This window comes from Equus przewalskii, chromosome 17 (assembly GCF_037783145.1).
Source record: "Equus przewalskii isolate Varuska chromosome 17, EquPr2, whole genome shotgun sequence".
Lineage (NCBI taxonomy): Eukaryota > Metazoa > Chordata > Mammalia > Perissodactyla > Equidae > Equus > Equus przewalskii.
In genome coordinates, this window is record NC_091847.1 from 30,104,770 (window position 1) to 30,131,281 (window position 26,512).

Consider the following 26,512-nt stretch of genomic DNA (forward strand, 5'->3'; position numbering starts at 1 on the left):
AAGTACTCTATAAAGCACACACAATCCCAACCCTACAGTACCTTCCTCCTAGGTATTAATCTGTCTGCAAGAGACCCAAAGCTTAGCTAAAGCTGTTAATGTGCATATGAAGTGAGGTTTTTTTCTTTTGCCTTGTTCTGTCTTGAGAGCTTGGTTATGCGACCTTTCTGGTCTCTGCCATCTGGAGGATGCACATACTGACGTACATCTTGGCAGTCAGTTGAACAGCGTGGGGTTCCAAAATGTCCTTTTTATCCAGCTGTGTCAGCTCTCAAGGGGATTTGTCATAAGGGGTCCCAGTTGCTTCCATAAGGGGACTCTGTCATCTCAACTTTCATGGCTTGTTGTGCAATGAAGTGATGGCCATTACTTTCTTAGACTATTCTTGAGGATGAACTTTCTGGTTCTTGTGAGGACTGCTTCTTTTGCAGACGTGCCTTGGGTCCATGGTTAAGCTATAAAAGGCTTATTGGTGTGAGTCACTATTAAGACCCTACTTGTCGATATGGCCAGACAAACAGTGGTAGAAACTGGGAAAACGTCTAACTTGGAGAAAAAAGTTTTGAAGGCTCTCATCACAGTGGTTTTATTGGTACCTATGGAAAGTCCAAGTTGAAAAAGGAAACACAAAAAAATAATGACTAGTCTTAAGACTTGGGCTCAGGTTACAATTGAATTGAGGAAATATAAAAGCATAAATGCTGATAAAATTAATTAGGTTGGAATGTTTCAGCTAACTTTGTATAAAAAGATTGTATCAACTTTGCCTGAGTATGTTTTAAAATATCTGACTGGGATTGCTTCCCCATCCAACATTATAACACCACGACCCAACCTAACGATAATGAAGGCTATGATTAGAAGGGTAAGGGTTAATGAAATTAAGATGAAATTTTGTAGGAAATGACATATTTACAGGCTTTATGTGAAGTGACTGGATCTTTTTGTGCCTGGTTGTATTATAGATTATACTGTGGAGATAGACATTGTGTCTCACTGTGGAACCTTTCCCCCACCAGATTATACGACAGCATATAAATCTGCCCTTCAAACAATGTTAATTAAACATACTAAAGAGAAGTCAACAGGGTTGCCTGAGCCCACACAGTATGAGATTAAAAACTAGAAGCTAATATCAGGTGCTAATAAAAAGGACAATAAAAGACACCCCTGCCAAGGTAAATTGGTCTGGGGTCAAAATGCACACTTAGAAAGATGAGCTTTGTCAAACGCTTTGCGAAGAGTTTCAAATGTGTAATACATTGCCCTGAAGTTTTAGAACATAAAAAATTTTTAATTCACCTCTTAAGCTAAAAATTCTGATATAAAGAAGATACTGGAAAAAGGTAGCTAGAAGGGTGTTTTAAGTTCTTTTGTCACTCAGAGAGTAATAGTGTTCTTTGGCAAACTGGAAGCAGCCATTTTTGTCTTGTAAGTCTCTGCAAGGCAGGAGGTATGGCTCTAGAAAGCAGTCCAAAGTTCACATGTCCTTTTGCCAATCCCAAACTCAAAATGCTCCTAGATATTGACTGAGACAAATGACTAAGACATTAAGAAATGATAAAACAAATATGCCCCAGAAACTCCACTTTGAAGAAAACATGACTGCTTTCTCTGTGCCTCTGTGACACAAATTTTCTACTCTCATCTTCTCTAGGACCCAGGAGCCATTGTTTGAAATGCAAATGTTTCTCCTAAATTAGTGAGTTTCTTATTGCACCTGATTCATAAGAAAAAGTTAAAAGAAGCTATAAGGTCTTTGCGTCTACTTCTGTGTTCATGTGTGTCTATAAATACATGTTGTAAATGAGAGACATTTTTCTACCTCCAGATGGTATGGCCAAAATTAAGAACTCTATTTAATTGGTTTAAAGTAACAACTTACATAAATTATTTCTAAAAGTAAAAGAAACTTACTCAAATTAACCCAATATGAGATAATCTTTGGTAAACAAAAGCTTGTCTAAGTTTGTTCTTCTGATTAAAATATGCATGTCTTCAGAATTATCAGCATTGGATATGATGGAGACATACACCCTGGGTTTACCAGTCAAATAAACTCATGCTATCCTCATTACAAATTTGTCAATAAAAGAATAGCCTTAAATAATAGCTGATTTTGTCTAATGTCTCATGAAGTTTTCGTGGTTAATCTAAACATAATTGTTGAGAGAAAATGATTCAGACATAAAAAAAATAAGAGTTTATAGATAAACTTTTAGCAAGAATTGTAGTTTATGACAGGTACACTGAAAATAGCTTCCAAATACTCTTTGGGAACTGGAAACTTTGAAGTTTTGCTAAGTTAAATGAAAAAATTCACTAAGTATCTAGATCATTTTCAAATAAGATAAAATACTAAAACATTGTTAAACATGTCTAAGCTTACCTACTTTTGTCTTATTACAGAGAAACTAAGGAGTGTTTGGGTCTATTAGTGAGGTGGGAGATTGGGATTGGCCACCCCAAGATATGTGTGTTTGGCATAAGGATTATTTTGGGCTGCTTACTTTTAAAAACTGCAGACATGGGAGAAACTCTGAAAAGCAGAAGTTACCCTTTGTAAGAGACATCTACATTTGTAAGGGAATTCTCTATCTGTAAAGGTGTCTCTGTACCAGGAAGAAGAGGGGATGGCCCTATCCCTAAAAAGTCTTACCAATGTAGAAAGCAAGGAAATAAATCTGCATAATAACCTTACTCCTGTTTACTGTACTTTTCTGGTCATCTCCTCTAAGTGACTTCCCCCACCTCCAACATCCTAATTTGTAGCTGAAGATGGTATTTAAGATGAGAACCTCAGCCACGTTGGTGAGTTGCTCAGTTTTCCTGAGTCTCTCCCACGTATACATGTTATAAAACTTTGTTCAATTTTCTCCTGTTATTCTGTCTCATGTCAATTTAATTCACAGTCTGGCCAGAAGAACCTAAAGTGGGTAGAGGAAATTTCTGCCTCCCCTATAGTAAACATGTCTTATATTTCATTACACAACTGCACTACAAAGTAACATGTTTCTAGAAATTATGAAAAGTGTTTCTAAGTTTTCCAAGCCACAATATGCTAATGCAAAAGACTGCGTAATTGCTTACTTTTTAGTTTTCACTAAAAATTAAGGTCTGTAAAGGTTAAGAGTGCTAATGAATATGTGATTAATGCTACTAAAAATTTATGAGGAAAACATCTCTGTATTCAAGGAAAATAACATATATCTTTTCAGTAAAGCAGACATAAAGAATGTAAATACTTTTGTTTGGTTAAGAAAGGTAAATTTGTCCAAAAGTATTAGGAGGAAAAAAAAAAGGCATGCAACAAATTCTAAATGTAAAAAGACAAAGTTATAGAAAGTTTTTGGAAGAAGAACCTTGAGGAAAGAGCTGTGCATGGTCAAACTGGCTAAGACTGAAATGACTTTAAGTAAATGAGTTTTACTATCCAAAGTAAACCAGTGGAAAATTAGAATTTGTTTTCTTCCCTCCCTTAAAAGGATGATTTTCTTGAATTTTTAGTCTGCTTTTGATAAGAGATAAAAGGTTTTCATGTTTTATCAAAATAAATCTCCTGTATTGTTTTTATCAGGTCTTTAATCACAGGTGCCAAGGTTTTTCTTACACCTGTTTAATTTTCTGCATTCACCTAAAGTCCTTTAATTGTCACCATGGTTAAATGGATACCTCAGCATTGCTTCATAGGGACCCATGATATTATGTACACAAATGTTACTGATATGTTTCAAAAATTATATGACATTCCTAAAATTCTGATGCGTCCTGGTAATCACTCATAATTCTAGTTATTATTTTAAAGTGTTATATGTCACAAAATCAACTGCCATTTTTAAAGTCTTTTGTCGTTTACAGAGAGTTTTGTTTTACGCTGTTTTTACAAATGTTTCATCTTCAGAGAAATTCACGGAAAGGACTCTCACACTCTAGAATATGACTTCTGATAACTTTTGGATTATAAATCTGAACTGGGTAAAAAATTACAGAACTCTAAGAAACTGAGGACTTCATAAAACTGCTAAGAGAAGATCAGGATCAAAAGTTGACTACATAGGGCTAATTGAACTGATGAGAAAGATTTTAACTTTTACGATTTTTAATTTAAAATATTGCTGATTTTCGAAAATGTCTTGTTTTTTCAGATTTAAGGAAAATTTTTTCTTTTAAGCTGTGACTTGTAGCAATTTGGCAAATAATTTTGTAAGCAGAATTGAAACATTTATTTTTTTTCTCCCAACCTGATCACTCCAGAATTTGGATACTCTTAGTGAGTGAAAATTCTATTTTCATGGCAACATAGTTATCTGCATAAGTTCAATAAGAATCTGTGCTCCTTATAAAAGGACACAACTGCAAAGATTGGTTATATTACCAAAAGTTTGACTGGAATGTTATATTTGAAAGAAATGACTCATATGACCAGACAGCTTTTGAGGAACAAAGATTAGACTTAACGAAATAAAGCCACTTGGAAATATTGGCCTGGTACCTTGTTTACAGGGTTCCCAGCAACCTTACTGGTGAGTAAAGAAGGTTGCTGCTCTGACAGGTGCAAGGAACTTTGAAATATTTTGGGGACCTCAAAAAGAGAGGAATCATCCAAATCTATGGGTATTGCAGGTTGAATCTGACAAGTCCTTGGCTTTGCTTTCCTGACCTCAAGTGGCCTTTAAAGTATAATCTGAGGGGCCAGGCATGTGGAATAGTGATTAATTTCATGTGCTCTGCTTCGGTGGCTTAGGGTTCACATTTTCAGATCCTGGGCATGGACCTAGCACCACTCGTCATGTCATGCTGCAGTGGTATCCCACATAAAATACAGGAGGACTGGTACAGATGTTAGCTCAGTGACAATCTTCCTAAGGCAAAAGTAGGAAGTTTGGCAACAGACGTAAGCTCAGGCCCAATCTTCCTCACCAAAAACAAAAAGACAAGTTCAATTTGAGATTCCTTATAAAAAGTTCCAGCAAAGCAGGTTTAAAGGAGCCAATATGATCAATTACTATTCTTGCTGCACTTATAATAATTGGACCAAATATATTGAAAGTAGACTTATTTTACAAACCAATTAGTCTTAATTTGGCTATCTTTAGTAAAAGTGATGCAGATTTTAGAGAGAAAAATTATATTTCAGTAGCAACTATAATACATATTTGTAGATATGAGATTCTAGTCCTGCTAATTCTTTTTTGTAGTTTTTGTTTTCTACCTGTAAACTAGACTGAATGCTGAATTCTTACAGTCTCCTGAAACATCTGGCTACAAATTTCCAAACTAACATTTTCAATTTTTTCCATCATTTTCATTTGAAATCACTGGGAGCTGAAACCACTCTTGTTCCTAAAGCCCTGCAAACTGAAGGTGGACAACTTGATATAAACTTAAGGAAGATCACCACGATAGCATGCTTATTGCTATGCTAGCCACTCAAAAGGATATCTGAAGACCGGATGACATCATCAGAGACATTTCAAGGTGCAAAATATACTCTGATCCTATCATCTAGAAAACTTCTTGACAATCCTTTGGGCTCAAAAACTGGTTTATAATTCACTCCAACCATTAACCTTGTTTTTCTTTTCCTATCTATAGAAACACTTCTTATTAAATACCTGGTTGCTTGCTTCCACAATATAGACGTAGCTTAGGGAGCTGACCTGCATCACTGCCTCCTAAAATGAACTTAACTGTATTGATCTTTGAACAGGAATAATAGACATGTTTAGCGAGATGTAACAATCTACCAACTCAGTTTCTAGACTATAAAACTCCTTAAAAGTTCCAAAGGTGGGAGTATGGGGGATCAAAATTGACCATCCCAAAATGTGTCTCTTTAGCTTGGTTATTTTTAAGAAGAAAAGACTCTGAAAGAAACTCTGAACTTCCCTCCCAAACTGTCTAAAAGAATTTAAGGTAGAGGGCCTGTTCAAGGAAGGAGCTAACACTACAAGTAACATAAAACGTGTGTCTCAGGTCACATTGTCTATAGTTGGCCCAAATGCTTTCCATGTACTGTGTAAATTGCCTTCCTCCTCCTTGAAGTCCTAAACCACTAACTCCCAAATCCTCCCTTGTCTTTAGCTGAAAATGGTATTTAAGGTGGTGGCTTTGGCCATTCTGGCAAATTACTGAGCTTTCCTGGGTTTCTCCCATGCATAGATGTTATAAAGCTTTATGTGATTTTCTTCTGTTATTCTGTCTCATTTCAATTTAATTCTTAGTCCAGCCAGAAGGACCTAGAGGGTAGAAGAATTGTCTTCCTCCTCTACAAGAGCATGAAGAACTTGCCACACTCATACATACACGTGCATGTATTTGTACACATACAGTATATTTACACATTTATTTTATTATTTGTTCTATTATTCCCTTAAAGGAAAATACCACAAATAGAATTAGTGAATTAAACTGGTCGAGAAAAAGAATCAAGTATCTCAGGTCAATAATAATAAATAGTCTAGATTAGGTAGAATAAAAATTTTTTAAATTTTTATTAAAATCTTTTTTTTAAGGTATGCCTTTTTCTGTTTTTTGGTGAAGAAGATTGGCCCTGAGCTAACATCTGTTGCCAATCTTCCCTTTTCTTTTCTCTCTCTCTCTCCTCAAAGCCCCAGGACATAGTTGTATATCCTAGTTGTAAGTCATTCTAGTTCTTCTATGTAGGGTGCCACCACAGCTTGGTTTGATGAGCGGTGTGTAGGTCTGTGCCCAGGATCTGAACTGGCAAAACCTGGGCCACTGAAGTGGAGCATACAAACTTAACCACTCAGCCACGGGGCCAGTTCCTAAAATCTCTTAAAGTACTGTGAAATAATCTGCCTTTTGAATGAAGCATTACAGAGCTACAAGCTTTATTTGTTTGTTTTTGGCTAATGCAAACTGGGTTTAGTGAAGCATCTTAAGCAAGCCCTATAGGAATCTTCCATTTCACATGAATGGAATCAGTGATGGGACAATGTAAGGAGAAAGGAAAATTAGATGAAGCCTACAGTACTAATGTGAGCAGGAGCTGTGAAACAGTATACCAAAGAATGCATTTATAAGAGAAACAGGTGTGAACATGTCCTATTTACTTAGTTTCAAAGTTGTCCAAGTAGGACAAAGAGTCAACAGTCTTTTCTCTCCTACAGATCAATGGACCCCTAGATAGTTGGTACAAAATAACCCTCTCAGGTAAAGAAGCTATTTAAAAACTTTTAATTATAAAAACTTATCTAAAAAATAACAGCTAAATTAAGCTTAAGTAAAATATATAAATTGACATTAATATCTTCATTTGATCCCTGTGTCAGCAGGTCATGTCACATCACTAACAGCAACTCAGGATCCTTAAGGAAGAATGGGAGATCAGTAACAGATATGGGCTACAAGCGGCATCATCACACGTTTATTCACTTTCAGCTTATGACTATACAATGTAGATACATGGACGCAGATGGGTGGTGTTAATGAATCCAGTTGACTTGCTGAATTCTAAGGTACTGTCAGGATGTTTAAATGAAAGCGATATAATTTAGGTGTTCCAATAAACTGTGAATCTTCCCCAGAATGAAAAGCGACTGCCTGTCAAAAGCATATTCTTTAGAAAACAAAAAGAAAAATAAAAAGCAGTTTATATAGAACTTTAACATAAAAGTAGAAAAGAAACTGCTTTCTGGAAGAAACTTGTGCTATGGAGGGAGCATTCTGAAGACGTTTTCATCTCTGATTTTGTGGCTGAAAATAATGAATTACCTATAAAAATTCCCATAGATATGTACTTAAAGAGGACCTTCTAATCTATTAACACATATTCCTATAAAGAGAAAGAGTGAGTTTTATATCCATTTGTTAAGAAGATAAAAACATACCACTTTCCAGTTTGCAAAAACAACTAATTTACTTGAGAGAAGATAAAATTTACTAACAGAATTCCTACAAAACCCTCTATAAAATTCATGGACGGAACTGAAAATAAGAAATACACACATATGATCACTACTTTCTTCAATAGTCTTTCTTTGGGCAAAAACCTAAAGTTCAGCAGAAGAGAGTATTATTTTGGGAAGAGAATTCTCGGTAAATTAAAAAAAAAGAGGTAACAGTACTCTCTGATGGTGACTGAGAAAGCACTAAAAATAACACCTCTATCGACTTCTGTTTAATTTAGGTAGAAGTGAAAATACAAATTCAACTACTGTTTGCCTGTTGTCTAACTCTGTATGGTTGACATTTTTCAGAGAAGAGTATGAATGGACAAAAGGTTAGAACTTTGCCTCTCTTCAGTTAGAAAAATGTTCTTGATTAGATAAGCAGTCAAACATTGTAAAACAAAAGGTGTTTTAGGAGAAACCTGTGAGTGGCTTCCACGTCACTATTGTTCTTTGCAATGAAACTGAAGTAACAATATATGTAAGCTGTTTTTCAGCCAGCTAGAATTAGTTTTCACACTACTGTTTCCAATTGGAGCATTTATGGCAAGGTGAGATAAACACAGAGTTAAAAGAAAGGTTGAAAGTGGGGGAATAAGGGACAAAATAGGTATAAACTCCAAGTTAACAGGCAAGTAAACATATTGTTACTACTTGCTAAAGGGATCAGATTGAAAATGTTTATGAAATTATGCAGATTTGGTAAGTGAAGTTTCGGCACAGTCTCTGGTGAAATGTTTCCTTCAGTATTTCCAAATAAAATATGTAATTGCTTTTTGTGATTTCTAGATAAACTTGTCCACAGGGGAATAACTGTGGTACTTGCTAACAATTTTATAAAATCTTTTTATCTCCTCATTTGTTTTCAGTGAATATAGAGAAAAACTATTTAGTTAGGAACATACTCAGATCAAACGAATCCGAGGGTTAATAATCTTTAGTCTAATCATATGATAACATGCTATTTTCTTCACTGATATTAAAATGAAGGAAAACATTTTATAATGTCTAATACTCACAACTGACCAAATAATTCATAATGAAAGCTTCGCAGCTTTCCAGAAAAACTATGGTCTCTCTCACCTGAGTTTTCAGTACTGATCGGCAGTGTGCCTAGAACCACATATGCACATGGAGACATACCCACACACATGTATACGTATACACACATGTGTATATATGCATCTATATATATATATATATATCTTTTAGTAAAGGTATTTACTTTGTAAAGTACCTATTAGAATCTTGATATTAATGAATACGCCCATGGAGTTATTTTTTAAGAACATAGTGGAGGGGCTGGCCCAGTGGCACAGTGGTTAAGTTCTCACATTCTGCTTCTCAGTGGCCTGGGGTTCACCGGTTCGGATCCCAGATGCGAACAAGGCACCGCTTAGCAAAAGCCATGCTGTTGTAGGCGTTCCATGTATACAGCAGAGGAAGATGGGTATGGATGTTAGCTCAGGGCCAGTCTACCTCAGCAAAAAAGAGGAGGAATGGCAGTAGCTAGCTCAGGGGTAATCTTGCTCAAAAAAAAAAAAGAGAACATAGTGGATCCAACAATGAAGAAATAAGTAAACACCATCAGTAGGATAATCATAGGTTTAACAATATGAAATCTTCAGAAAAAAAGGCATTTATAAGTTATCACAGAAAAAAAGGCATTTATAAGTTATCACAGTATTTTATGATTATTAACCATGGGATATCTCTTCTAAATGATGAGAAGTATGAACTTTGCACTAGTGTAAAAGAATAAATAAAAAAGAAATAACATTGGGAGGACTTAAGACATATATCTAAAAATAAAATATATTCATTTCTGAATTACATGGGCTAATGAAAGGAACACCAATTTGCAAACAATCTAGAAATCCTCTCAACTTTTGAAATGCATTATATCATTTTATTGGCACCAATTTATCTTATAACTACATCTTAAATATCATACTGGCCAACAGCAGTCTACGTTCTCTGAGCACATGGAATCTGACTAGAAGCACGCTCAATAGGAGGAGGAATTAAGCTTGTGAATCAAAGCTAATGTGTTTAGTTGGATGGATAAACAGTATAAAAGCAATAAAGACTTGAATCAATGGAAACATTGTTTTGGAAGGGAGGGGTATCATATATGGGATCCAAGATTTAAGACTTGGGCACTTAAGTCATTGATTAAGGAGACCATACATGTAGAAAAATTTTCTTTGAAAAGCCCTGAACTGCCCATAAAGTACAGTATTGAACTTCCTTGCAAAAGCCATGACTCCAGAACATATGCTCATTTCAGAAGAATAATGAATAGAATCCTCCCCACTACTTAAATAACTTTTTTTCGACATGCTCACACAGTTGAATTTATGCAAATGTAAACATGACATGCTATAACTCCAGTGAACTAATTAGCCAATTTTAATTAAACTACTTTTGGATGGAAAAAATTAAAAATAACATTGCCTTAGAGAGAAACTATTTGACAATATCTAGAAACTATCCATGTGAACTCAACACCTTAGAATTTTCCCTATAAAGGGGCCGGCTCCGTGGCTGAGTGGTTAAGTTCGTGTGCTCCGCTGAGGCGGCCCAGGGTTCAGATCCTGGGTGCGGACGTGGCACCACTCATCAGGCCATGTTGAGGCGGCGTCCCACATCCCACAACTAGAAGGACCTGCAACTAAGATATACAACTGTGTACAAGGGGAGTTTGGGGCGATAAAGCAGGAAAAAAAAGAAAAAAGATTGGCAACAGTTGTTAGCCCAGGTGCCAATCTTTTAAAAAAAAAAAAAAAGAAAAAGAATTTTCCCTATAAAACTTTAAGACCAGTATTCTGTTTCTAATAAGATTCTTCAGCTTATAAAGGCAACAGAAGGAGACCAAATCCCTACAATTTGAGTACTAGCGCCAAAAGAAATTATGTTCTGCAACTGTGTTTACTAATAAATACTAATGAATATACAACCCCTTTACTCCATTAACATGCTTAGGTAACTTTGCCACAACAGATGAAAGTTTGACTTTAAACATTTATACTGTAGTAAGACTTTAAAATAGTTGGACTTTTTTAGGGGAGAGAGGGCTAAAAAGTATTCTTTGCTTTAAAAGAACACGTTAGAATTTTCTCTTATATAACATCATACAGTACAGAGGAAAACTTTATCCTTTTCAGACTCCAAACCAAGAGAATGCTCAAAAAACTTAAGTTATCTCTTGTATTGCAAAATACACATTCATCATGATGATTTTAAGGCAATAAAACACCCAAAATGTCTTCAGAAAAGTTATAGATTCACTTATTTTTAGCAAGATGACCAAACATAACTCCCTCATTTTCATATATGAAAAAACTGAGACACAAATTTAATCACAGCTCTGGTTGCAGGCAGATCCTGGATAAGAACTCGGGTGCAATATAGCCATCCCTTTCTGCAAACCATTTTTTCTCCCCAAGGTTATAGGGCTGTCAGTGAGACAACTAACTGATGATCCATTATGAACAGACATTTCTTTTACAAAAAAAAAAAAAAAAATTACAAAATCTAGAAGATGTGACCAATGTAAAACTTAGAGAAAAACTATGTTACTTGTGAGACAATAGAAAATACATATTCATCTCTGCCCCTGGTTCCTGGCATAGAGCTCCTGAAACCCTTGTAATTTCCTAAGGGATAAAAACACTAGGAACATTTTTGTTCTAATATTTGGTCTTTGACCCCAGATCCTGAAGCCCTTGTAATTTCCTGGGTGACAGGAGTGTCTTTTGTTCTAATGAGGAGACTTTCAGTGAACTCCTGGATGGCTTTTGGATGAGGACTGGTCACCAGAAAGACCAAGCCACAATTAGAAGCTTGGAATTTTCAGCCCCGTCCCTCATTCTCTTGAGAGGACAGAAGGGCTAAAAATGAAGTTAATAATGGATCATGCCTATGTACTGAATCCTCCATAAAAATCTCAAAAGTACGGAGTTCAAAGAACTTCCAGGTTGGTGAATACGTGGAGATTTGGGGAAAGTGGTGTACTCTGAGAGACCATAGAAGCTCTATGCCCCTTCCCCATATACCCTGGGTGCTACACAGGTCTTCCATCCACCCGTTCCTGAGTTATATCCTTCTATAATAAACTGGTAATCTAGTAAGTGAAATGTTCTCTGAGTTCTATGAACTGGTCTAGTAAATTGATCAAATACAAGGAAGGGGTTGTTGGAACTTTGTATCTACAGTGGGTTGGTCAGAAACACAGGTGACAACCTTGACTTGCGACTGGCATCTGAAATGGGGGGAGGGGAGAGCAATCTTGTAGTAGTGAGCCCTAAACCTGCAGAATCAGAGGTGATCTCTGGGTAGATAGTGTGAGAATTAAGTTGGATTCAAGGACACCCAGCTGATGTTTGAGAATTGCTTGGTGGTGTGGGGAAATCCGCCGCCTTCTCTTACATTGGAAGTGGCTGCAGAACCATTTAGAATTAAACAAACTTATAAACTTATCATTAAAGAAAATAAATATGTAACATGTGACTTACAAAGCCAGAAAAGGAATTAAGTAAACCAAAAGAGTGCATAACAAAAAATAAAGATTGAGACACAAGATTGAATAATTATTAATAAAATAAATAACAGTAAGAAAAGCAGAAGCAAAAAAACTGAACAAATCAGTCACGGCAAAAGAAATGAAAAAAGTGCTCAAAACTATGCAGAAAAATTAACACAGCCCCAGGTAGTTTTGGAATTTAATTTTTAACTAAACATTCAAAAAAGAAGTTCAAAGGAATTTAAAGAGTTCCAATATCTAGACAAAAGATTCAGGCCTTTTCACTTTATTCTATGCATTGATATAATCTTTGTTAATAAAACTACACAAAGAGAAAAAATCTTTATAGATGAAGCTCATACAGAATTCATAAATACAATCAAAGATTCTTGATCAAATACTTATTAGCAAATAGCATATATGAATTTTAAAAAGCATGTTTAAAGTACTAGAAATCTAGTTAATTTAAACAGAGTAGGCATGAAAAACCCACTGTAAACAGTGTGGCAAATAAAATCACAAACAATATGTCTATTATTACTACTGATATTTAATAATATTCTAGAGAAACCAAGCAACAACAAAAATCTCCTACTAACTCAATACTATGTGGTTCCTATACATAAATGAGTTTCAATACCACCACTCTTCCCGATAAAAGGTAGACTGCAAGATTCCTTCAAACTGCAAAATGCTCAGCTGTAGTTCCCAAACTGTCAATTTAACCACTGAAACATGTTTGTCTTCACTTTGTTAAACTACGAGTACTTATTGGTGAAAATATACAAATTTACTAATCAGAGCTTATTGTTTTATTGAGAATCTGTAAATAGCTCTTATTTCAATGATTAATGAATGTGGTATAGAATAAATACGTTAATGTAGAAAACTGAAAAGTTCCATTGTTTAACATTCCACTGCCTTATTAACTATCACTGATAAGCAGCAAAATTATTGTGATATTCTGATGTTCATAAAAAATAACTTAGGAAAAGTTATTATTCCCTCCTCTCACACCTTACCACTATATCAATAGGGCTGCTGTCTTTTAGTAGGAAATTACAACTAAAAGAAGAACTCTCAGACCATATTTAAGAAATCTCTAGGGAAACCCCAAGAAAACAGTGGAGACAAAAGCAAAGACACAGAGGAAACTTTAGCTTCTGACACCTACAGGCACAGTAAACAATAAACACAGCCTAACTTTGAGCTAAATGAACATAAAAATCCTACACTAAAGACCTACTTACCTCAGTTACTTATACCCAAGACATCATGTCTGGCTTTCAATAAAAAAATTACAAGGCATACAGAGAGGAAAAAAAAGAAAACAGCTTAAAGAGATTGAAGAGATCGAGTGAGACTCAGATATGGCAGAGATTCTAGAACAGAGTGGGAATTTAAAACAACTAGGCTAACACGTTAACGGCTTTAATGGAAAAAGCAGAAAATCTGCAATTATGGATGGGGAAGGTAAGCAGAGAGATGGAAACTCTAAGAATGAATCAAAGGGAAATGTCATAAATTGAAAATATTAAAACAGAAATAATGAATGCCTTTAGTAGGCTTAATAATGTGGAAATAATCAAGGTAAGAACGTTATGAGGAATGGGAGTGAGGAATTGGGAATACTCTGTTACATGATACTTGTACTACTTGTTAAATGATATGGTGTTACTTGAAAGTGGACTTTGATTGTTCATAAATGTATATTGCAAACTCTACAGCAATCACTAAAAAAAGTAAAAAAAAAGAGGAAGAAGTATAACTTACAGCCTGAAAGAGGAAAAAACCCACAGCTTGTCAGAGTGGGTAAAAAACAAAATCTAGGGGCTGGCCCCGTGGCCAGGTGGTTAAGTTCGCGTGCTCTGCTCCAGGCGGCCCAGTGTTTTGTTGGTTCGAATCCTGGGTGCGGACATGGCACTGCTCATCAAACCACACTGAGGCGGCATCCCATAGAAGGACCCACAACGAAGAATATACAACTATGTACTGGGGGAGGGCTTTGGGGAGAAAAAGGAAAAAAATAAAATCTTTAAAAAAAAAAACCAAAAAAACAAAATCTAACTATATGTTGTCTCCAAGAAACCCACTTTAAATATAATGACACAGATTAGTACAGAAATGGATGAAGACATACACTAATTAACAGAAAGGTGAAGTAGTTATATCAATTTCAGATAGAGCAAATTTCAGAGGAAGAAGTATCAGGAATAAAGAAGGCATTACATGGCAATAAAAGAGTTAATTCTCCAATGAGGTCTAACAATCCTTAATGTGTGTGCACATAACAGAAGGTCAAATACATGAGGCAAAAACTGACAGAACTGCAAGAAGAAATTGATGAATCTACTGTTACACTTGAGACATCAACATCCTTCTATCAGTAACTGACAAAAAATCAGTAAGAACCTACTTGAATTGAAGAAGACAACCAGCCAAATGGATCTAATCGACATTTATAGAATACTGCATCCAATGAGAGCAGAATATACATTCTTCTCACATGGCCTATTAACCAAGATAGATCACATTTTGTGCCATAAAACATACCTTAAAGATTTTATTTTTCCTTCTTGCCCCCAATACCCCCCAGTACATAGTTGTATATTTTAGTTGTGGGTCCTTCTAGTTGTGGCATGTGGGAGGCTGCATGGCTTGGTGAGCAGTGCTAGCTCCACGCCCAGGATCCGAACTAGCGAAGCCCTGAGTTGCCAAAGCAGAGCGCACGAACGTAAGCACTTGGCCACAGGGCCGGCCCCTCTAAATTTAAGAGAAGAGAAACCATATGGAGTATGCTCTAAGACTACAACGGCATTTAAACTAGAAATGAATAACAGAAAGATAGCTGGAAAATCCCACAATACAGAAATTAAATACATTTTTAAATAAAAGATAGATCAAAGAAGAAAAATCAAGAATGAAATGAAAATGAATACAGAACTTACCAAAGGTAAGAGATGCAGCAAAAGCAGTCCTTAGAGGGAAATTTATAGCATTAAACTCATATACTAGAACAGAGAAAACACCTAAAATCAATAATCTAAGTTTCCACCTTAAGAAACCAGAAAAAGAAAGCAAATTAAATCAAAGCAAGCAGAAAAAAAGAAATATGAAAAATTAGAGCAGAAACCAATGAAACTGAAAGCAGGAAATCAATTAGGAAAATCAACAAAATGAAAAACTGGTTCAGGTTGAATTTAAAATTGATAAACTTCTAGACAGGCTAAATAAGAACAAAAGATTTAAAAAAGAGAAGACACAAATGATTAATATCAGAAATGAAAGCCGGGGCATCACTACTTATCTCATTAAGCAGCGTTAAGATGTGCATTAAGATGATAAAAAAAGGAATATTACAAACAGCTCTATGCCCACAAATTTGATATCTAGATAAAATGGGCCAATTCTTTGAAAGACACAATCTAACAAAACTTATACAAGAAGAAATAGATAATATAAATAGGTTTATATCTGTTAAAGAAGTTGAGGCAATAATTAATAACCTTCCAAAATAGAAAGCATGAGGCCCAGAGGGGTTCTCTGGTAAACTCTACCAAATATTTGAGGAAGAAATGATACTGATTCTCTACACTCTCTCCCAGAAAATAGAAGCTGAAGGAACATACTCTAACTCATTCTATAAGGTCAGCATTATCTTAATACCAAAACCAGACAAAGACATTACAAGAAAGGAAAACTACAGACTAGTCTTTCATGAATACAGATAGAAAAATTCTCAACAAAATATTAGCAAATTGAATCACACTACATATAAAAATTATACAGTAAGAACAGTATTTATTCCAGGTATGCAAGGCTCATTCAACATTCCTAAAGCAACTGATGAAATCTATAACATCAAGAGAATAAAGAAGAAAAATCATGTTATCAGCAGATGCCTTAAAAGCATTTGACAAAATCCAATACCCATTCATAATGAAAAATTTCACCAAACTAGAAATAGGAAGCAACTTCTTCAACTTGGTAAAAGAAGCTAAAAAAAAAAAAAAAGTCTACAGGTAATATTTTTTATTGTGAGAAAAAAGGCAGTTAAGTTTGCATGCTCTGCTTTGGCGGCCCAGAGTTTGCTGCTTCGGATCCTGGGGCAGGGGGTGGGGGGGGGGGGAGGGACCTACACACTGCTTATCAAACCATGCTGTGGCAAGCATCCCACATATAAACTAGAGGGAAGAGGGGCACTGATATTAGCTCAGGGCCAATTTGCCTCAGCAAAGAGAGGAGGATTGGCAGTGGATGTTAGCTCAGGGCTAACCTTCCTCAAAAAAACCCCAAACAAAACAAAACAAAACAAAAAGAACAATGCAAGGATTACCACTCCTACTCAACAATGTACTGGAACCCTCAGCTCATTGTAATAAGGCAAGGAAAGGAAATAAAAGGTATACAGACAGGTAGAAAGAAAGAAAACTGTCCTTGTTCACAGATGGCACGATTGTGTGTGTATGTAGAAAATCCCAAAGAATCTACACGCACAAAAAAACTATTGGAATTAATAAGCTATTGAAGCAGGGTTCCAGGATACAAGGTCAATATACCAATGCCAACAGCTTTTCTATACACCAGTAATGAACAACTAGAATCTGGAATTAAAAAAAAATACCACAAAAAACTTACATATAAATCTAACAAAATATGTACAAGATCTGTATGAGGAAAACTACAAAACTCTGACGAAAGAAATTGAAGACGATCTAAATAAATGGAGATATATTCCATGAACATGGATAGGAAGACTCAAAATTGCTCAGATGTCAGTTGTTCCCATCTTGATCTATATATTCAGTGCAAGCCTAATAAAAATTCTACCAAGTTATTTTGTGGATATGATAAACTGATTTTAAAGTTTAAATGGAAAGGCAAAAGACCCAGAACAGCCAACACAATATTGAATGAGAACAAAGTTGGAGGTTTGAAACTACCCCACTTCAAGACTTACTATAAAACTAGACTAAAAATTACAGTGTGGTAATGGTGAAAGAATAGAAAAATAAACCAATAGAACAGAATAGAGCACCAAAAACAGACCCACATAAATAGTCAACTGATCTTTGACTAGAAGCAAAGGCAATTCAAAAGAGAAAGAAAAGTCTTTCTTTCTCCATATCTCGACAAATGGAGCTGGAACAACTGGACATCCAAAGGCAAAAAATGAGCTGACACAGACCTATACCTTCCGTAACAATTAACTCTAAATAGATCATACACTCATATGTAAAATGCAAAACTACAAGACTTGTAAAAGGGAAGACATGGAAAATTGAGGTGACTTTGGGTTTGGCAATGAATTTTTAGATACAACATCAAAAGCACGATCCAAGAAAGAAGAAAATTGACATATTGGGCTTTACTTAAAAACTTCTGCTCTATAAAAGACATCATTAAGAGAGTGAAGATAAGCCACAGACTGGAAAAAAATATTTGCAAAACATATACCTGATAAAAGACTGGTATCTGAAATATGCAAAAAACTCTTAAAGCTGAAGAATAATAAATAACCCCGTCAAAATATGGACAAAAGATCTGAACAGACACTTCGCCAAATAAGATATCAGTGGCAAATAAGCATACGAAAAGACGCTCAATATCATACGTCATTAGTGAATTGCATATTGAAACAACGATATAGCACTCCACATCTATTAGAATAGGTAATTCCAAAACAATGATAACACCAAATGCTGGTGAGGATGTGGAGTAATAAGAACTCTGATTCACTGCTGACTGGAATGTAAAATGGGACATCCACTTTGGAAGACAGTTTGACAGTTTCTTACAAAACTACAAACCAGCAATTATGCACCTTGGTATTCACCCAAATGAGCTGAAGACTTAATGTCCACACAAAAACCTGCACCCAAATGTTTATAACAGCTTTATTCACAATTGCCAAAACTTGGAAGTAACCAAGATGTCCCTCAATAGGTGAATCGAAAAACAAACTGTGGTACATCGATAAGACGAAATATTATTCAGTGCTAAAATGAAACAAACTATCAAGCCACAAAAAGACAGGGAGGCAACTGAGATGCATATTGCTAAAGGAAAAAGCCTGACAATCTGAAAAAGGTACATACTATATTATTCCAACTATATGACAATTTGGAAAAAGCAAACCTATGGAGATAATAGAAAGATTAGTAGTTGCCAAAAGTTCAAGGGAAGGGAGAAAGAGTAGAGCATAAGGGACTTCTAGGGCAGTTACACTTTCTCTATGATACGGGTAAATACATGTCATTATGTATTTGTCAAAAATTCTTAATATAAAACTCAAAGAGTGAACCTTAATGTAGACTATGAACTTTCATTAATAATAACGTATCAGTACTGGTTCATCAGTTGTAACAAATGTACCACACTAAGACAAGATGTTAATAAGGGAAACTGGGTTAATGGTAAGGAGAGCTAGATAAGCGGGGACATATGGCAATTTGTTGTACTCTCCACTCAATTTTTCTGTAACCTAAAACTGCTCTAAGAAACAAAAATGTCTATTAATTAAAAAAAGTCAACCATCAAAAATGAAAGGAAGGAAGAATCAAAGTCACATTTACTTTTCCCTGCAGTCAACTATAGTGATCCCAAAATATGTGTGCAAATCTAGACCCCAAAAACTCTCTACTATTTTTCACGATAATTTGTGAAAAGCCAGATTGCAACACAAGCTTATGGAAGATTTGTGAAAATGAAACATAAGCACAAAAGGTAGTTGGTTTTAAAGTCAGTTAAGACAGAGAATGTATAAAATAAAGTAAAAGTCTCTGCGAAACAAAAAGAATAGGCAAAATAGGCAAAAACTGCTTTAAGAGATTGTGACTCTAGAGGAATGTTTGCAAAACAAGAGACCATAATTCAAGGGAAATGTTGGCTACTTTAAAAATACTTTAATTCATCTGTTTCTTGTTGTTTTTAAAGAAATCAAATGCTTCAAGAACACTGATATAGGGAAGAATGAAAACTTTTCATATTTATTTTCTCTTCTCAACACTGACCACAGCACTATTCAAGAATGTAATAACCCCCAGAAGTTGACAGGAGATTTCTGTAATATAAAGCAAATAAACATGACATTATTTTATGAGGTACTTAATATAACAGAAAGATGTTAGTTAAATATGATTTCTTTTAAAAGTACATGAAGGTCAGCCCGATGGCCTAGTGGTTCAAGTTCAGCATGCTCCACTTTGGTGACCCAGATTCAGTTCCCAGGCAGGAATCCACACCACTCTTGTCTATTAGTTGCCAAGCTGTGGTGGTGGCTCAAAGGGAAAAAAAAAAAAAAAAGAGGAAGATTGGCAACAGATGTTAGCTCAAAGTGAATCTTCCTCAGCGAAAAAAAAAAAAGAGTACACAACAAAACTCTATGACCCTAATCATGTGTAGAAACATAGTTTAAAAAGACTAAAATTATATATGTCAACATTTCAACAGAATTATTTCCAGGTGCAGGGAATATAAGTGATTTTCATTTTTCCTTTATCACTTTTACACTGAATATATATGACCTTTTTTCTAACTTTAAAAAATAATTATTGCACATTTAAACCAAGTACTATATCACATAATTTGACTATATAAAGTTATCAGTGCAGTGACACTAAAAGTTTTAACTTTTAAACATGTCACACATATAAAATCTGTTGCAATGTAAATTTTTAAATACATGATGCTCACTAGACATTGCATCAGAGTAGTGCTATAACACATCAGACATGATATAAACAACTGAAATGTAATGTCTGTTAGTTGTAACCCAGCTTTTAGAGGAAATATTTTTAGTATTTACTCACTATAAAGTAAGTTGACTGAAATATATACACAAACCTAGAAGTGATTATTTTAAGACAGTAATATAAGTTGATATTTCTGGGTCATCTATATAAAATGTGTATATTTTCATAAATAGAAAGATGAAAGCACACTGGAGAAAGTGACCATGTGCACGTGTGTGCCAAAAGAAAAGCTAACATACTAAGAACTTTAATCTTGCCAAGTCTGACCTTAACTTCTTGGTCAAACCTTCATACTAATCTCAATTCCTACACTAATCAAGGGAGCAGTAAAAGACTAAGATTTTGTTGTGTTTTTATTGGAGGTGAGGAGGAAGACTGGGAGAAGAATGTGAGATTAAGTGAAAAAGAAATTATGAAAAACTAGCAAACCAAATACATGTCTATTTGAAGATAAACACATAGGATTTGGAGTGAACAGGGGGAATAAAACTGAAATAAATGAATAGGGAACAATTGTCAATTCCAGATTTCATCTACCTCCTAGCTGATAATCTTCAACCCTTATCTTATTTTCCCATTTAAGCATTTAGCAAAAATACACAAAGCTATTCAGTCTCATCAGCCAATCTTGTCCAAATAGGATAAACACTAACATCAAGGTCAGTTAATGACCAATACTTTAATTTGGGCTAGAATTAATCAACAAAGCCACCTTCAAAAGGCCTACAGTGCTAAAATGGTTAAAATTAAATGGAAGCCTCTATCCTATTCCATCAGAAGATGAGAGATTCTAGAAAGGGTAATAGAGAAGGACAACACACTGGGGGATACCATTGACAGTTAAAAGGTGAGGGTACCACAGATTAAAAACAGAATTGAATGTTGAGATTCCTCAGCTCTCTGCTTTCACTTGGTTCTCAGAGCACTGGCAATCACATCTATATCTTGGAGCAGGGTTTCTCATAAACACTACTGACATTTTGAGCTGGTTAATTCTTTGTTGTGGGTGGCTGTCCTGTGCACAATAGTACACACAGCTTCTGTCCACCAGTTTTCAGTAGCAAACAACTCTTGATAATTACATATGTCTCTAGACACTGCCAAATGTTTCCTGGGGGTCATACTGTCACAGTTGAGTACCTCTGACTTAGAAGCAGGAGACTGGAAAATCCTTCCCTTGGACTCTCATTAGCCCAAGAAAAAAGGCTTCCAAAAACCTAAAGAAATTGACATCAGGGTTTTTTCCCCCCAAAATATGCACAAACCAAATCTTTTCAAAGTGAGAACCATGGATGGCTAGCAAGCCCCAGTCAAGTTCACAGAGACCTGAAATAGCTTTCTGATGCCCCTTACGTAAATTTGAACACACAATCAAGGATCAGAAGATAGCTGAGGAAAGCCTCCGAAATAAGAGACCAAAATATACTAACAGAAGGAATAAACTTAGAGAAAACAGAATAAAGCAGGGAGAAATCAACTACAAGACAAAACTTTAAATCTATAAAGAAAAAAAATACCACGATGCCATGAAAAAAATGCAGATATTGAAAAAGGGCTCCTGGAAATTAAAATATGATAGCAGAAATGAAAGTCTCAAAGGTTTGAAAAGTTAAGTAAATTTCCCAGAAAGTGTGAACCAGACTGAAAAAAGATGAAAATGAGAAAAAAGAAATAGATCCAGGAGCACAATGTCTAATTGCAGTTCCTGAACCAAAAACAGAGAGGCAAGGAAATTACAGAGAAAGCATCAGAAACTTTCTCAAAGCTGAGGGCCAGACTGAAAGAACCTATGAAATGCACAGCAAAGTGGATGCCTATAAGACTCATAAGTTACTTTGCATCATTGTGACATTTCAGAACACTGTGTACAACAAATAGAAGATTCTATACACTTCAAACAAAAAGGCTGTAAAAACTTACATAGGGGAGAAAAAACTGAAGTGTAAACTGTTGAAAGTAAGAACAGTTTCAGATTTTATATGAGACACTAAGAATTCCTTCACAAATCTGAAGAAAAACATTTCCAACTTGGAATTCTACACCCAGTCAAATTAACAGTCATGATAAAAACAAATACAGGAACATAATGCCTCAAAATAATTGCCTCTCAGACAGCTACTGGAGACTGTGACCAAACAAAATCAGGGAGTACAGAAGACAAAGAATTATGTGGGATATAGGAAACAGATGATCCATCATAGGATAGTGCCACATAGGGGTAACCGTACCAAACAGTCAGCCTAAAACATGGATCAGAATGTTCTAGGAGAAATTTCCTGATGATGGTTAAACTGATAAAAATAAGTGATACTTCTGAACCTACGTAGAAAATACGCTGACAACTAGCAGATAGTTTTGGACTGAATTAATCATAAAAATTGAGAAAATATACAGACACTGAATGGTTATCTACCAAAAACTAAGGTGTCAGTGGAACAGTGGGGGAGTGGTTGGGGTGTTTGTGGAAAAAATGTAAATTTACACCTTCCATAATGGGAAGTCAACAGATAATGCCTAAAATGAAAAACTCAAGAGGCAGCAATATAGACATTATTCAGAATTATGAAGGTAGATACCAAAAGAATCAGCTAAAGAAAGTTTAAAAAGTTTGCCCCTAGAGAAGAGGAAATGGAGGCTGTAACAGCTACATTGTCCAACATCACACCCTTCCTGGGGCCTGAGCAAGGTGAAGGGCCAAAGACCCAAACATTTCAGTTTATCATGATGCCACTCTGATGGACAATATTCTGGAGAATCAACTCTACGACAAATAGGAAGGAGCTGTTTTTAATAATAAGTCAAGTAAATGTAGTTGATTCTTCAAGCATGTGTTCTTTTACACTCAAAACTGTTACTTAAAAAAAGAGAGAGAGAAGAAACAAACTACTTAAAAATATTTCCTAAATTTTAATTAACTTGCCTTCTTTACCATAGAGGCCAATGTGATCTAAAAAAGTTTAAACTAACGTACAACTGAAGTTAAAACACACAATTTTGGCTAGAATGAGAAAGATGCTGAAATAAAATCTCAAAAATTAAAAAGAAGAGAGAGGATAAGGGTTCTATTTATTGAAATGGCAGATCTGACCAATCTTCCTGCTGAAGCCAACAAAAAAAACCTTCATAATAAAAACAATGAAATAAGGTAACATGAAATTACATGCCAAAATCCAGCAGAAAGTAAGCCAGAGAAATAAACCATAGTCCCCATCACTTTTGTCCTGAGGACTTTTACCTATCCAGAAGGAAAGGCTGAGAAACAAGAAGAAAGGCTGAGCTACTGGTAGCTTTGCTGGGCTATAGGGAAAAAAAATCAAAGCACAGGACCCATCAAACCTGGGAACTCAAATAAATAAATCATCACCCAATTTAAGTTGAGATCTTCAGGGTAATATCATCATGATATGCAATAATCGGAAGTAAAACAGAACTCATATGACTTGAAGCCCTGCTTAACGTCATATGTATAACAGAATAATCCCGAGTGTTGAACATGAGGTAAGTGATTTGGGACTGGTAGAATCCCTAAGCATCTTTCCTAGGAAAACATGCCTTTCAAGAAACATATCATTACCCTGGGACTCACATATTCCTATAATTTTTGAAATGTAACAACCAGCACACAAGCACACAAGGAAAAAAAATTATGAACCAGCAGAAACAGACCCACAAAAATTCAGAAACTGAAATTATCAGTGACAGATAAAAAATTAACTACATATACTATGCCAATAAAAGCCACAATTGCAATTTTCTAGCAAATAGATAGAAACAGTAAGAGTGAACACAGGTGATACATTTCTTAAAGAGACACTGATCCACAGATTCAAGAATTCCAATGAACCCAAAATAGGAAGGAAAAAATCCACACAAAAACACCATGAAGAAATGGCAGAAAACGTAACACAAAGAAAACATCTTAAAAGATGGAATTTCTTTCAAAGCAGCAAAAATTAGACTGACAGCTGACTTCTCAAACACAAGAATGGAAGTAGAAAACGAGTGGAACATTATCTTCGAGATACTGAAAAACAACCACAATCCTGAAATTTAATACCTCCGAAACATTCTTCAAGGCTGAAGATGAAATAAAGACACTGTAAGATAAGCAAAAAATTATGGCCATCAGCATGCCTGCATTAAGGAACTTTTAAGAGTGTACTTTGGCACAAGAAAAAGATCACTAAAGAAAATTCAGAGAGACAAGAAAAACTGAAGAACACCAAAAGTGGTAAATATATAGGAATATATAACTAAACATCGATGGTAAAGAACAGTGCTATCCAACAGAAATACAATACCACCCATATGTGTAATTTAATATTTTCTAGTACTCACATTAAAAAAGGTAAAACAAGGTGAAATTACTTTACTATAACTTCAACATTTAACCACAATGAAAACCTGAGGTATTTTACAGTGTTTTCATAAAAGTCTTAGAAATCTGATGTTTATTTGACATTTCAGAAAAAGACAATCCATATGCTAAACTGTCATAAAAAATACTTAATCTTTATAAAGTTTACAGTTGAGAAAGTAAATTTACATACCCAAGTTATTCCAAATACACTGAAGGGTTTTCTAACAATTGAATCAAGTACCAATTTCAAATTTAAATTAACACTACGTAACACTAAAACTTCAGTTCCTCAGTAACACTAGTCACATTTCAAGTGTTCAATAGCCACATGCAGCTAATGGCTACTGTATTGGAAAGCATAAGTATAGAATCTTTTCCCTGGAGTTAAAATTACAAATCAAGTTCAAACAATAATAATAACAAATAAACTAGTAAGAAACAAAATGGAGATAGTTATTATCCAAGAAATGAGAAATGCTCCAAGCACAGAGAAGATATTTGGCACAGTGCTCACATCTTTAAGAAAAATCTAGACAACCCCACAGAAAAACTTGGCAAGAGACTTAAAAAGACAATTCAAAGAAGAAATCCAAAGAGCCAATAAACTTTGAAAAATCACTCAACCTTATTAATAACTAGGGAACTTCAAATTAAAACAATATAAAGCTACATTCGTTAGGTTGGCAAAAATGAAAAACAACTCTTGGTGAGACTGTAGACAAAAGGGATCTATCATATACTGTTGGTGGGAATACAAATGATATATCCACTTTTGAAAAGTTTGGCATTATCTACACTCCGCAAAAATACATGCTATGTGCATAAAAACACATGTATAATAACATTCATAGAGCACTATTCATAACTGCTAAAAACCGGACACAATCCAAACGTCGATTAATATCAGATTGAATTGCAGTTTATTCAGAAAAAGACTTAGTACACTATATTTACTCTACTATAGATATTATTATAAAGCAATGAAAATATATGAACTAAAGCTAAATGTACTAACAGGGTTAAATATTAGCAACATGAGAGAAAAATTATACATAATGTATAATTCATCTACATATAGTTAAAATACAGGCAAAACTAATCTATATTGTTTAGGAATGCTGACAGAGGTGGTCAAAAAAATACTTGAACTAAAAGTAGGAAATAACTACCAGAAAAATCCAGATAGTTAACCTCTGGGAGTGGTGAGGAGGGAGGAACAATCAGGATGGATGTCAGGAGGAGCATGTCCCTGGTACCAGCAATGTTCTAGTTCTTGACTTTGGTAGTAATTATAGTGTTCACTTTATAATTATTCGTTATGCTGCATACCTATGATCCATGCACTTTTTTGCATATTTAATTTTTTTCATAAAAAAGATTTTTAAAGTATCTAAGGCACTTTAAATGCTCTGCTATAATTTTTTCGTTGTCATAGAGTGGTAAACACTTGGTTTCAATATAAAGTAAATTTTAAGGCACAGATGTCTAGCTTTTATGCCACTGGACAAGATTACTGCACACACATAAAGTAGTAAGCAGTAGGCACTGATACATAAATAAGGTCCACTGCCAAAACGTGTAAGTAAAACGTAGAAAATAAGTAGTAACATTAACTGATAGTGTACCCTAAAGGATCCATTAGAGAAATAAAGAATACCAACTAAACATGGGGAATTTTAGATTCTTGGTATTAAAAGAAACCACACATGGGTGATAATCCTTCAAAATACCTTTACAAAAGAAGGTAACTGAAAGATTGGAATGGTTTAAGACTGTATGAACTGAATGTGAAAAAGAAAGTGCTATTTTACTAAGAAAGTTTTACTAATGTAAATTCATGACTCCTTTCCTGAATATTTTGAATTAATCCTGATCTAAGGGAAACATTTCCAGCAAATATAGGCAGCATTTAATTGACAAACCAAAGGCTCTAAATCCGAGGCTAGTCACCAAAATACGA

General features: G+C 35.0%; 1 protein-coding gene across 41 annotated transcripts in view; it reads right to left on the reverse strand.

Annotated features, from left to right (window-relative positions):
• Window positions 1–26,512, reverse strand: part of ORC4 (origin recognition complex subunit 4) — a 77,697-nt gene that overhangs the window by 49,359 nt on the left and 1,826 nt on the right. The gene's annotated exons all lie outside the window — the stretch shown is intronic.